The 14,747-nt window shown below is 37.2% G+C and overlaps 2 long non-coding RNA genes across 2 annotated transcripts; both read right to left on the minus strand.

Moving 5' to 3' along the window:
* LOC104750494 lies at nucleotides 9,584-9,994 on the minus strand. Its single transcript, XR_761633.1, has 3 exons — nucleotides 9,940-9,994; nucleotides 9,696-9,783; nucleotides 9,584-9,600 (listed from the first exon to the last, which is right to left on the minus strand). It is a non-coding gene; the product is annotated as an uncharacterized LOC104750494 (long non-coding RNA).
* LOC104750495 lies at nucleotides 12,623-13,033 on the minus strand. The gene is made up of 3 exons (XR_761634.1): nucleotides 12,979-13,033; nucleotides 12,735-12,822; nucleotides 12,623-12,639 (listed from the first exon to the last, which is right to left on the minus strand). It is a non-coding gene; the product is annotated as an uncharacterized LOC104750495 (long non-coding RNA).

Genomic DNA, 14,747 nt, shown 5'->3' on the forward strand with positions numbered 1-14,747 from the left:
TAAAGGGCCGCAGATGAGGCCTGGTCTCAAATCCAAGCTTCCTAACAAGAGTATCACTAGCAACATTAGTACAACTTCCGCCGTCAATGATTAAAGAACAAACTTTATTGTAAACTAAACATCTAGAGTGAAAGAGATTCTCCCTTTGTTCTTGGTCATTGGACTTAGGCTGAACACTCAATGATCTCCTAGTGACCAGAAGTGTCCCTTGAGTTAGATATTCAAACTGTTATTCCTCTTCGTCAAAGATTGGACCGAGATCTTCCTCTTTTTCTTTATCATCCTCGGACTCCACTTCACCGTTGTCTAGGAGGATCATTACCTTTTAATTCGGACATTTGTTGGCATCATGTCCAAGTCCTTGACATTTGAAACACCGAATATCCCTTGCTCGATTGTTGGTCTCGACTGCCTTTCCTTTATCAAGACGAGTAGGCGCATTAGTCTTAAAAACTGAATTTGATGGGGTTGGAGACTTACCTCTATCTTGAAACTTGGTTTTGGAGCAAAGGAAGGTTTAGAGAAACCCTTCCTCTTGGTTTGTTGTTCGATTAGAACCGCCTTGTCCAACATTTCCTCCAAGCCTTCATATTCTTAAAGCTTCATTCTGTCCTGAATGTCCCGGTTGAGGCCTGCAAGGAATCTGGCCATGGTAGCTTCTAAGGTTTCATCTACGTCCGCCTTGATCATTAAGCTTTCTATTTCCTGTAAATAGTCCTCCACAAATTTGGTCCTCCACAGATTTACGTCCGCTTTGATCAGCAAGCGTCTGAGTTTTTGGTGGAGATCTCTGTGGGAATGAACCGACACAAACCGTTTACTCATCAATGTAGTGAGCTCATCCCATGAAGATATTGGTCTTCCACCTGTCCTTCTCCTGTGAGTCACAACTTGATCATACCATTTAATAGCATAGCCTATAAACTTAATGCTGCTAACCTAACCTTCTTGAGTTCAGAAATTTTTTTACAATCGAACACTAACTCCATTTTCCTTTCCCATTCTAGGTAAACATTCAGATCATTTTTACCTTCAAAGGTTGGAATTTTAAGTTTTAAACCACCTAAATTGTCATTTCTTGTACCAAAAGGATTAACATCACCTTGATCACGGTTTCTCTGACTTCTTCTAGGTCGGTTGATGGATCGATCATCTTCTTAATGGAACTCATCTTCTTCAATTTCCTCCTCGGGCCGGTAAGTCCTCCTTGAACGTTCTCTCCTGGCTGCGGGTCTAGAACGGGTTTGTTGGCTGTTCTGAAACTCGTCGAGCCTCTGGTGTAGTTCTTCTAGACCTGTATTCATAAGGTATAGTGTCATTCAATGCCCTCATTTGCAAGTTAGATATCCCGGCGACAGAATTTCCTGGCCGATCTCTTTCTCCATCAATTTCCATGGTTTCTTGAAAACTTAACACCAAAAGTTAGTAGATAAAAAATCCTCACACACTCAAGTGTTTCTCTCGTTTTGGTAGGTCACTTAAGAGCTTTCTCCCTAAGTTCTAAGAGAACAAATCCAAGCAACCCAATGGAATTCCCAAGCAACAAGGGAAGAAGGAAGATAGAAATACAAGAGGAATTTGTGAAATCTGTTTTAATCACTCTAAGGCTGGATTTCTCCTAAGCCAACTGCAAATCTTTTCTTTTTTTAATTAGGATTTTTTTTTTGCTTTTTTTTTCTTTTTTTGAAAATAGAAATGGCCTAGGTAAGGAGATGACCCAAATTTAAGATAGAAAGAAGAATAAGTATTTAGAAATGGAAGATGAGAAGATGAACATGCAAGTACAGGTTGAGTGGCTTTGATACCACTTGATACACACAAATTCGAGGATCACTCAGCCGAATTAGAAAGGATAGAAACTCGCCAAGGTGCAAGGTGCAACAAGGGATATTTGATGGATTGAGGGGTCGCACAACAGTTGCGGAAGGCTGCTGATGATATTCCTAACTCCAATCGCTGCTAGATATGACACACTAGTCTAGCAAGACTAGGTGTTTTTTGGATATTACACACCAAGAAACAAGAAAGTGTTCTAGACAAAGAAAAAAAAGATAGACTCATAAAATGAAAAGGAAATTGATTGATTATTCTCAAATGAGATTACATGAGTTTATTTAGGGATAAGAAACTTGGTAACGAAGCCAAGTATTGATTATTCTTGAAACTAAAAGACAATGAATATAGATAGTTGAATGGAGACCTAACACTTAGAAGTTTTCCTTCCCAAGGTGTCCTTCCAAAGGTGATTTGAACTCCATTTTCGTTATCTCTCTTTGACCACAAAATAAAGTGATAATTTTGGGCTTTCTTGGACTTGAATTAGGCTCAAAGTAGGCTGGACTTGATAGGTATCATCCCCAATAGTTTTTCTCATGCTCTCTTTGGCCATAAGCTTTTGAATAAGCTCATTTAGTGCATTCCTTAGCTTCTTAGCTTTTGCTCTAGTCATTGGTCCTTCAGGTATAAGCAATGGTTCCTCCGCTACAAGTTCCTCGGGTTCATGCTCAGCTACAAGTTCTCTTGATAGGTATCATCCTNGAAAGATATCTGAGAATTCCTGCAAAACATCTATCAAATCACTCGGGAGCTCCAGTGCAAGGTCAGGAAATCCTATTAGTGTTTCTTTATACACAAGCAAAAGCAATGGCTGTTGAGAGTAGAAAGATTTCCTTACTTGATTTTTTTTGACAAAGAAGTTGGATTTCTTAGGAGATACCTCAGGTTTTGCTGGTTTAATTTCTTTGTCTTGGCTTTTCTTCAACTGGATCTGGTCTTGATGGACCTCCAACAGAGTTAAAGGAACCAGAGTGATCTTCTTTCCTTTATGTTCAAAGGAATGTCGGTTGGTGTAGCCATCATGTATCGCCCTCATGTCAAACTACCAAGGTCGTCCTAGAAGGATATGGCTTGCATCCATGGGAAGGACATTGCACAGGATCTCGTCTTCATATCAGCCAATGGTAAGAGGAACCATGACTTGCTCCCTGACGTACTGTTCACCCGTTTCATTCAACCATTCCAGTTTAAAGGGCCGCAGATGAGGCCTGGTCTCAAATCCAAGCTTCCTAACAAGAGTATCACTAGCAACATTAGTACAACTTCCGCCGTCAATGATTAAAGAACAAACTTTATTGTAAACTAAACATCTAGAGTGAAAGAGATTCTCCCTTTGTTCTTGGTCATTGGACTTAGGCTGAACACTCAATGATCTCCTAGTGACCAGAAGTGTCCCTTGAGTTAGATATTCAAACTGTTATTCCTCTTCGTCAAAGATTGGACCGAGATCTTCCTCTTTTTCTTTATCATCCTCGGACTCCACTTCACCGTTGTCTAGGAGGATCATTACCTTTTAATTCGGACATTTGTTGGCATCATGTCCAAGTCCTTGACATTTGAAACACCGAATATCCCTTGCTCGATTGTTGGTCTCGACTGCCTTTCCTTTATCAAGACGAGTAGGCGCATTAGTCTTAAAAACTGAATTTGATGGGGTTGGAGACTTACCTCTATCTTGAAACTTGGTTTTGGAGCAAAGGAAGGTTTAGAGAAACCCTTCCTCTTGGTTTGTTGTTCGATTAGAACCGCCTTGTCCAACATTTCCTCCAAGCCTTCATATTCTTAAAGCTTCATTCTGTCCTGAATGTCCCGGTTGAGGCCTGCAAGGAATCTGGCCATGGTAGCTTCTAAGGTTTCATCTACGTCCGCCTTGATCATTAAGCTTTCTATTTCCTGTAAATAGTCCTCCACAAATTTGGTCCTCCACAGATTTACGTCCGCTTTGATCAGCAAGCGTCTGAGTTTTTGGTGGAGATCTCTGTGGGAATGAACCGACACAAACCGTTTACTCATCAATGTAGTGAGCTCATCCCATGAAGATATTGGTCTTCCACCTGTCCTTCTCCTGTGAGTCACAACTTGATCATACCATTTAATAGCATAGCCTATAAACTTAATGCTGCTAACCTAACCTTCTTGAGTTCAGAAATTTTTTTACAATCGAACACTAACTCCATTTTCCTTTCCCATTCTAGGTAAACATTCAGATCATTTTTACCTTCAAAGGTTGGAATTTTAAGTTTTAAACCACCTAAATTGTCATTTCTTGTACCAAAAGGATTAACATCACCTTGATCACGGTTTCTCTGACTTCTTCTAGGTCGGTTGATGGATCGATCATCTTCTTAATGGAACTCATCTTCTTCAATTTCCTCCTCGGGCCGGTAAGTCCTCCTTGAACGTTCTCTCCTGGCTGCGGGTCTAGAACGGGTTTGTTGGCTGTTCTGAAACTCGTCGAGCCTCTGGTGTAGTTCTTCTAGACCTGTATTCATAAGGTATAGTGTCATTCAATGCCCTCATTTGCAAGTTAGATATCCCGGCGACAGAATTTCCTGGCCGATCTCTTTCTCCATCAATTTCCATGGTTTCTTGAAAACTTAACACCAAAAGTTAGTAGATAAAAAATCCTCACACACTCAAGTGTTTCTCTCGTTTTGGTAGGTCACTTAAGAGCTTTCTCCCTAAGTTCTAAGAGAACAAATCCAAGCAACCCAATGGAATTCCCAAGCAACAAGGGAAGAAGGAAGATAGAAATACAAGAGGAATTTGTGAAATCTGTTTTAATCACTCTAAGGCTGGATTTCTCCTAAGCCAACTGCAAATCTTTTCTTTTTTTAATTAGGATTTTTTTTTTGCTTTTTTTTTCTTTTTTTGAAAATAGAAATGGCCTAGGTAAGGAGATGACCCAAATTTAAGATAGAAAGAAGAATAAGTATTTAGAAATGGAAGATGAGAAGATGAACATGCAAGTACAGGTTGAGTGGCTTTGATACCACTTGATACACACAAATTCGAGGATCACTCAGCCGAATTAGAAAGGATAGAAACTCGCCAAGGTGCAAGGTGCAACAAGGGATATTTGATGGATTGAGGGGTCGCACAACAGTTGCGGAAGGCTGCTGATGATATTCCTAACTCCAATCGCTGCTAGATATGACACACTAGTCTAGCAAGACTAGGTGTTTTTTGGATATTACACACCAAGAAACAAGAAAGTGTTCTAGACAAAGAAAAAAAAGATAGACTCATAAAATGAAAAGGAAATTGATTGATTATTCTCAAATGAGATTACATGAGTTTATTTAGGGATAAGAAACTTGGTAACGAAGCCAAGTATTGATTATTCTTGAAACTAAAAGACAATGAATATAGATAGTTGAATGGAGACCTAACACTTAGAAGTTTTCCTTCCCAAGGTGTCCTTCCAAAGGTGATTTGAACTCCATTTTCGTTATCTCTCTTTGACCACAAAATAAAGTGATAATTTTGGGCTTTCTTGGACTTGAATTAGGCTCAAAGTAGGCTGGACTTGATAGGTATCATCCCCAATAGTTTTTCTCATGCTCTCTTTGGCCATAAGCTTTTGAATAAGCTCATTTAGTGCATTCCTTAGCTTCTTAGCTTTTGCTCTAGTCATTGGTCCTTCAGGTATAAGCAATGGTTCCTCCGCTACAAGTTCCTCGGGTTCATGCTCAGCTACAAGTTCTCTTGATAGGTATCATCCTCAATAGTTTTTTCCATGCTCTCTTTGGCCATAAGCTTTTGAATAAGCCCATTTAGTGCATTCCTTAGCTTCTTAGCTTCTTAGCTTTTGCTCTAGTCATTGGTCCTTCAAGTATAAGCAATGGTTCCTCCGCTACAAGCTCCTCGAGTTCATGCTCAGCTACAAGTTCCTCAGGTTCAAGCTCAGCTACAAGCTCCTCTTCCTTAGCTCCATCCATGATCAAATCATATTTTCAATCGTTTTGAAAATGTCTGATATATGGTCTCTACACAAACCTCATGTGTGCTAAGATTATTTCCAATATATATATCTTTTTTTTTACTGTAAAATAGAGCATAATTTTTCTCAATTATCAATCTATTTTATACTCTAAAATAGAGTTACTGTAAAAAAGTAAAATTGCCTATAGATTATTACTATCATTTACTCTATTTTAGAGTAAGATATAGAGTAGAGTTAGAGTAAATATTACACTATAAAAGAGTATTGACTTTAAAATAAAATGGGGTTAGAGATGCACTAAAAACCTAACAATTTATCACAAAACAATAAAACCCAAAACAACAAAACTTTGAGAGATTTAATTATTACAATCAAAAAATTCCGATATGTTTTGTTTATTTTATTTTGCATCCAAACATTAAACATTTCAACTAAAGATTTTAAAAATAAAATTTTCATATTAAAAAAATATATTTCTAAATTTAAGATAAATCATAATTAATAATAAATAAAATTAAATATGCCTATTTCTAGTGTATATATATATGTACGTTCCCATCCGTTCTTGATGTGTTTAATCGACCCATAACAGATTTGAACAACCATCGCAAAGTATTTTACACATCAGCCACACCATTTAGACTGGAATAAGTGAATGTTAGCGATGAGGAACGAGATCTAGAAAGTTCTAGAGAAAACGATTACAAATTCAGATAAGCATAAAATGAAAAATGTGAGCTAACAAGTGACACACAGCCGACAAACAGTGCCAACAAACTTATTCCTTTTCCGTTAACCACCTGATTCCCTCCGTTACTTCGTCATCCTTAATCACACGTGCTTGGTCATGTTTCTTCTTATCCTGACTTTTCTTGACCACATCTTGACGCTCCAGGTGTGAACCATCGCATCCTACATCAGTGAATAAAGCCATAAACCTGACAATTGACGTATATAACAATCGAAATCATTGAAATTACTTCAGAAGTCGTATAAGATTCNTTGGTCTTCCACCTGTCCTTCTCCTGTGAGTCACAACTTGATCATACCATTTAATAGCATAGCCTATAAACTTAATGCTGCTAACCTAACCTTCTTGAGTTCAGAAATTTTTTTACAATCGAACACTAACTCCATTTTCCTTTCCCATTCTAGGTAAACATTCAGATCATTTTTACCTTCAAAGGTTGGAATTTTAAGTTTTAAACCACCTAAATTGTCATTTCTTGTACCAAAAGGATTAACATCACCTTGATCACGGTTTCTCTGACTTCTTCTAGGTCGGTTGATGGATCGATCATCTTCTTAATGGAACTCATCTTCTTCAATTTCCTCCTCGGGCCGGTAAGTCCTCCTTGAACGTTCTCTCCTGGCTGCGGGTCTAGAACGGGTTTGTTGGCTGTTCTGAAACTCGTCGAGCCTCTGGTGTAGTTCTTCTAGACCTGTATTCATAAGGTATAGTGTCATTCAATGCCCTCATTTGCAAGTTAGATATCCCGGCGACAGAATTTCCTGGCCGATCTCTTTCTCCATCAATTTCCATGGTTTCTTGAAAACTTAACACCAAAAGTTAGTAGATAAAAAATCCTCACACACTCAAGTGTTTCTCTCGTTTTGGTAGGTCACTTAAGAGCTTTCTCCCTAAGTTCTAAGAGAACAAATCCAAGCAACCCAATGGAATTCCCAAGCAACAAGGGAAGAAGGAAGATAGAAATACAAGAGGAATTTGTGAAATCTGTTTTAATCACTCTAAGGCTGGATTTCTCCTAAGCCAACTGCAAATCTTTTCTTTTTTTAATTAGGATTTTTTTTTTGCTTTTTTTTTCTTTTTTTGAAAATAGAAATGGCCTAGGTAAGGAGATGACCCAAATTTAAGATAGAAAGAAGAATAAGTATTTAGAAATGGAAGATGAGAAGATGAACATGCAAGTACAGGTTGAGTGGCTTTGATACCACTTGATACACACAAATTCGAGGATCACTCAGCCGAATTAGAAAGGATAGAAACTCGCCAAGGTGCAAGGTGCAACAAGGGATATTTGATGGATTGAGGGGTCGCACAACAGTTGCGGAAGGCTGCTGATGATATTCCTAACTCCAATCGCTGCTAGATATGACACACTAGTCTAGCAAGACTAGGTGTTTTTTGGATATTACACACCAAGAAACAAGAAAGTGTTCTAGACAAAGAAAAAAAAGATAGACTCATAAAATGAAAAGGAAATTGATTGATTATTCTCAAATGAGATTACATGAGTTTATTTAGGGATAAGAAACTTGGTAACGAAGCCAAGTATTGATTATTCTTGAAACTAAAAGACAATGAATATAGATAGTTGAATGGAGACCTAACACTTAGAAGTTTTCCTTCCCAAGGTGTCCTTCCAAAGGTGATTTGAACTCCATTTTCGTTATCTCTCTTTGACCACAAAATAAAGTGATAATTTTGGGCTTTCTTGGACTTGAATTAGGCTCAAAGTAGGCTGGACTTGATAGGTATCATCCCCAATAGTTTTTCTCATGCTCTCTTTGGCCATAAGCTTTTGAATAAGCTCATTTAGTGCATTCCTTAGCTTCTTAGCTTTTGCTCTAGTCATTGGTCCTTCAGGTATAAGCAATGGTTCCTCCGCTACAAGTTCCTCGGGTTCATGCTCAGCTACAAGTTCTCTTGATAGGTATCATCCTCAATAGTTTTTTCCATGCTCTCTTTGGCCATAAGCTTTTGAATAAGCCCATTTAGTGCATTCCTTAGCTTCTTAGCTTCTTAGCTTTTGCTCTAGTCATTGGTCCTTCAAGTATAAGCAATGGTTCCTCCGCTACAAGCTCCTCGAGTTCATGCTCAGCTACAAGTTCCTCAGGTTCAAGCTCAGCTACAAGCTCCTCTTCCTTAGCTCCATCCATGATCAAATCATATTTTCAATCGTTTTGAAAATGTCTGATATATGGTCTCTACACAAACCTCATGTGTGCTAAGATTATTTCCAATATATATATCTTTTTTTTTACTGTAAAATAGAGCATAATTTTTCTCAATTATCAATCTATTTTATACTCTAAAATAGAGTTACTGTAAAAAAGTAAAATTGCCTATAGATTATTACTATCATTTACTCTATTTTAGAGTAAGATATAGAGTAGAGTTAGAGTAAATATTACACTATAAAAGAGTATTGACTTTAAAATAAAATGGGGTTAGAGATGCACTAAAAACCTAACAATTTATCACAAAACAATAAAACCCAAAACAACAAAACTTTGAGAGATTTAATTATTACAATCAAAAAATTCCGATATGTTTTGTTTATTTTATTTTGCATCCAAACATTAAACATTTCAACTAAAGATTTTAAAAATAAAATTTTCATATTAAAAAAATATATTTCTAAATTTAAGATAAATCATAATTAATAATAAATAAAATTAAATATGCCTATTTCTAGTGTATATATATATGTACGTTCCCATCCGTTCTTGATGTGTTTAATCGACCCATAACAGATTTGAACAACCATCGCAAAGTATTTTACACATCAGCCACACCATTTAGACTGGAATAAGTGAATGTTAGCGATGAGGAACGAGATCTAGAAAGTTCTAGAGAAAACGATTACAAATTCAGATAAGCATAAAATGAAAAATGTGAGCTAACAAGTGACACACAGCCGACAAACAGTGCCAACAAACTTATTCCTTTTCCGTTAACCACCTGATTCCCTCCGTTACTTCGTCATCCTTAATCACACGTGCTTGGTCATGTTTCTTCTTATCCTGACTTTTCTTGACCACATCTTGACGCTCCAGGTGTGAACCATCGCATCCTACATCAGTGAATAAAGCCATAAACCTGACAATTGACGTATATAACAATCGAAATCATTGAAATTACTTCAGAAGTCGTATAAGATTCAAGTACCCGCGGGGTAAGATTCTAGTCTTCTTAGGCACTAAATGACACTCTTGTGTAGTCTTCTTCATCATTATACATTTGGTCATCCGGAAGCCTGAATTGGGTAAATCACAAACATTGTTAGGGTCCAAATTAACGTTAGAGAAAACGAGAAAAGCCCCAGTATCATGTGGGAATGTTGAAAACGTACTGTTATATATAGAGAAATAAATCATAATTTTGACTTTTGAGATTCTTATGCAAAGCTTACCTGAGATTGCATCTTCTTCTCTTCGTCTGTGCATGTAAGTTTTCTCCTATCGTGAAACTGCAGATTTGTCATCACAAACACCACAGCGTTGTATTTTCCAGTACTTACCAGTGACCTTGAACTGAAACTCAAGCTCGATATGATTCACATGATCTGTTTCAGGAAAGTTTAGAGGGATGGAAGATTCGCAGAAATAAAGATGCTCCTTAGATCCAAGCAGAGCTGGTAGATCGTACTTGCANCGTTCTCTCCTGGCTGCGGGTCTAGAACGGGTTTGTTGGCTGTTCTGAAACTCGTCGAGCCTCTGGTGTAGTTCTTCTAGACCTGTATTCATAAGGTATAGTGTCATTCAATGCCCTCATTTGCAAGTTAGATATCCCGGCGACAGAATTTCCTGGCCGATCTCTTTCTCCATCAATTTCCATGGTTTCTTGAAAACTTAACACCAAAAGTTAGTAGATAAAAAATCCTCACACACTCAAGTGTTTCTCTCGTTTTGGTAGGTCACTTAAGAGCTTTCTCCCTAAGTTCTAAGAGAACAAATCCAAGCAACCCAATGGAATTCCCAAGCAACAAGGGAAGAAGGAAGATAGAAATACAAGAGGAATTTGTGAAATCTGTTTTAATCACTCTAAGGCTGGATTTCTCCTAAGCCAACTGCAAATCTTTTCTTTTTTTAATTAGGATTTTTTTTTTGCTTTTTTTTTCTTTTTTTGAAAATAGAAATGGCCTAGGTAAGGAGATGACCCAAATTTAAGATAGAAAGAAGAATAAGTATTTAGAAATGGAAGATGAGAAGATGAACATGCAAGTACAGGTTGAGTGGCTTTGATACCACTTGATACACACAAATTCGAGGATCACTCAGCCGAATTAGAAAGGATAGAAACTCGCCAAGGTGCAAGGTGCAACAAGGGATATTTGATGGATTGAGGGGTCGCACAACAGTTGCGGAAGGCTGCTGATGATATTCCTAACTCCAATCGCTGCTAGATATGACACACTAGTCTAGCAAGACTAGGTGTTTTTTGGATATTACACACCAAGAAACAAGAAAGTGTTCTAGACAAAGAAAAAAAAGATAGACTCATAAAATGAAAAGGAAATTGATTGATTATTCTCAAATGAGATTACATGAGTTTATTTAGGGATAAGAAACTTGGTAACGAAGCCAAGTATTGATTATTCTTGAAACTAAAAGACAATGAATATAGATAGTTGAATGGAGACCTAACACTTAGAAGTTTTCCTTCCCAAGGTGTCCTTCCAAAGGTGATTTGAACTCCATTTTCGTTATCTCTCTTTGACCACAAAATAAAGTGATAATTTTGGGCTTTCTTGGACTTGAATTAGGCTCAAAGTAGGCTGGACTTGATAGGTATCATCCCCAATAGTTTTTCTCATGCTCTCTTTGGCCATAAGCTTTTGAATAAGCTCATTTAGTGCATTCCTTAGCTTCTTAGCTTTTGCTCTAGTCATTGGTCCTTCAGGTATAAGCAATGGTTCCTCCGCTACAAGTTCCTCGGGTTCATGCTCAGCTACAAGTTCTCTTGATAGGTATCATCCTCAATAGTTTTTTCCATGCTCTCTTTGGCCATAAGCTTTTGAATAAGCCCATTTAGTGCATTCCTTAGCTTCTTAGCTTCTTAGCTTTTGCTCTAGTCATTGGTCCTTCAAGTATAAGCAATGGTTCCTCCGCTACAAGCTCCTCGAGTTCATGCTCAGCTACAAGTTCCTCAGGTTCAAGCTCAGCTACAAGCTCCTCTTCCTTAGCTCCATCCATGATCAAATCATATTTTCAATCGTTTTGAAAATGTCTGATATATGGTCTCTACACAAACCTCATGTGTGCTAAGATTATTTCCAATATATATATCTTTTTTTTTACTGTAAAATAGAGCATAATTTTTCTCAATTATCAATCTATTTTATACTCTAAAATAGAGTTACTGTAAAAAAGTAAAATTGCCTATAGATTATTACTATCATTTACTCTATTTTAGAGTAAGATATAGAGTAGAGTTAGAGTAAATATTACACTATAAAAGAGTATTGACTTTAAAATAAAATGGGGTTAGAGATGCACTAAAAACCTAACAATTTATCACAAAACAATAAAACCCAAAACAACAAAACTTTGAGAGATTTAATTATTACAATCAAAAAATTCCGATATGTTTTGTTTATTTTATTTTGCATCCAAACATTAAACATTTCAACTAAAGATTTTAAAAATAAAATTTTCATATTAAAAAAATATATTTCTAAATTTAAGATAAATCATAATTAATAATAAATAAAATTAAATATGCCTATTTCTAGTGTATATATATATGTACGTTCCCATCCGTTCTTGATGTGTTTAATCGACCCATAACAGATTTGAACAACCATCGCAAAGTATTTTACACATCAGCCACACCATTTAGACTGGAATAAGTGAATGTTAGCGATGAGGAACGAGATCTAGAAAGTTCTAGAGAAAACGATTACAAATTCAGATAAGCATAAAATGAAAAATGTGAGCTAACAAGTGACACACAGCCGACAAACAGTGCCAACAAACTTATTCCTTTTCCGTTAACCACCTGATTCCCTCCGTTACTTCGTCATCCTTAATCACACGTGCTTGGTCATGTTTCTTCTTATCCTGACTTTTCTTGACCACATCTTGACGCTCCAGGTGTGAACCATCGCATCCTACATCAGTGAATAAAGCCATAAACCTGACAATTGACGTATATAACAATCGAAATCATTGAAATTACTTCAGAAGTCGTATAAGATTCAAGTACCCGCGGGGTAAGATTCTAGTCTTCTTAGGCACTAAATGACACTCTTGTGTAGTCTTCTTCATCATTATACATTTGGTCATCCGGAAGCCTGAATTGGGTAAATCACAAACATTGTTAGGGTCCAAATTAACGTTAGAGAAAACGAGAAAAGCCCCAGTATCATGTGGGAATGTTGAAAACGTACTGTTATATATAGAGAAATAAATCATAATTTTGACTTTTGAGATTCTTATGCAAAGCTTACCTGAGATTGCATCTTCTTCTCTTCGTCTGTGCATGTAAGTTTTCTCCTATCGTGAAACTGCAGATTTGTCATCATAAACACCACAGCGTTGTATTTTCCAGTACTTACCAGTGACCTTGAACTGAAACTCAAGCTCGATATGATTCACATGATCTGTTTCAGGAAAGTTTAGAGGGATGGAAGATTCGCAGAAATAAAGATGCTCCTTAGATCCAAGCAGAGCTGGTAGATCGTACTTGCATAATTCAGATCCAATAACGTTGTCATTCTGAATGTACAAGACGCGACAGGAAAACGCTTTGGCACCCGTGAAGAAATCGACATCAGAATCGTACGAAAATTTTTCGTCATAAAAGCAGCCATGAAGCAGCAACAAACAAGCCTTAAATCTCAAGAACAAAGGAAGAGGTCTCTGATCCAATTTGACTGTTAGGAAATACCCTTTTGATTGGTGATCAAAACGTGCAGGTAGTTCTTCACCAGGTAAAAGCTTAAATTTACAATCTGATATCTCGATGAGTTCTCTAGCTTCTTGACTCAGGTTGAAACAGTTGGCAAAGTTGAGACTGATCTGCGGGTTTTTAAAAGATCCTTGTATTCTCNAGCAACCCAATGGAATTCCCAAGCAACAAGGGAAGAAGGAAGATAGAAATACAAGAGGAATTTGTGAAATCTGTTTTAATCACTCTAAGGCTGGATTTCTCCTAAGCCAACTGCAAATCTTTTCTTTTTTTAATTAGGATTTTTTTTTTGCTTTTTTTTTCTTTTTTTGAAAATAGAAATGGCCTAGGTAAGGAGATGACCCAAATTTAAGATAGAAAGAAGAATAAGTATTTAGAAATGGAAGATGAGAAGATGAACATGCAAGTACAGGTTGAGTGGCTTTGATACCACTTGATACACACAAATTCGAGGATCACTCAGCCGAATTAGAAAGGATAGAAACTCGCCAAGGTGCAAGGTGCAACAAGGGATATTTGATGGATTGAGGGGTCGCACAACAGTTGCGGAAGGCTGCTGATGATATTCCTAACTCCAATCGCTGCTAGATATGACACACTAGTCTAGCAAGACTAGGTGTTTTTTGGATATTACACACCAAGAAACAAGAAAGTGTTCTAGACAAAGAAAAAAAAGATAGACTCATAAAATGAAAAGGAAATTGATTGATTATTCTCAAATGAGATTACATGAGTTTATTTAGGGATAAGAAACTTGGTAACGAAGCCAAGTATTGATTATTCTTGAAACTAAAAGACAATGAATATAGATAGTTGAATGGAGACCTAACACTTAGAAGTTTTCCTTCCCAAGGTGTCCTTCCAAAGGTGATTTGAACTCCATTTTCGTTATCTCTCTTTGACCACAAAATAAAGTGATAATTTTGGGCTTTCTTGGACTTGAATTAGGCTCAAAGTAGGCTGGACTTGATAGGTATCATCCCCAATAGTTTTTCTCATGCTCTCTTTGGCCATAAGCTTTTGAATAAGCTCATTTAGTGCATTCCTTAGCTTCTTAGCTTTTGCTCTAGTCATTGGTCCTTCAGGTATAAGCAATGGTTCCTCCGCTACAAGTTCCTCGGGTTCATGCTCAGCTACAAGTTCTCTTGATAGGTATCATCCTCAATAGTTTTTTCCATGCTCTCTTTGGCCATAAGCTTTTGAATAAGCCCATTTAGTGCATTCCTTAGCTTCTTAGCTTCTTAGCTTTTGCTCTAGTCATTGGTCCTTCAAGTATAAGCAATGGTTCCTCCGCTACAAGCTCCTCGA

This window comes from Camelina sativa, chromosome 16, assembly GCF_000633955.1.
Source record: "Camelina sativa cultivar DH55 chromosome 16, Cs, whole genome shotgun sequence".
NCBI lineage: Eukaryota > Viridiplantae > Streptophyta > Magnoliopsida > Brassicales > Brassicaceae > Camelina > Camelina sativa.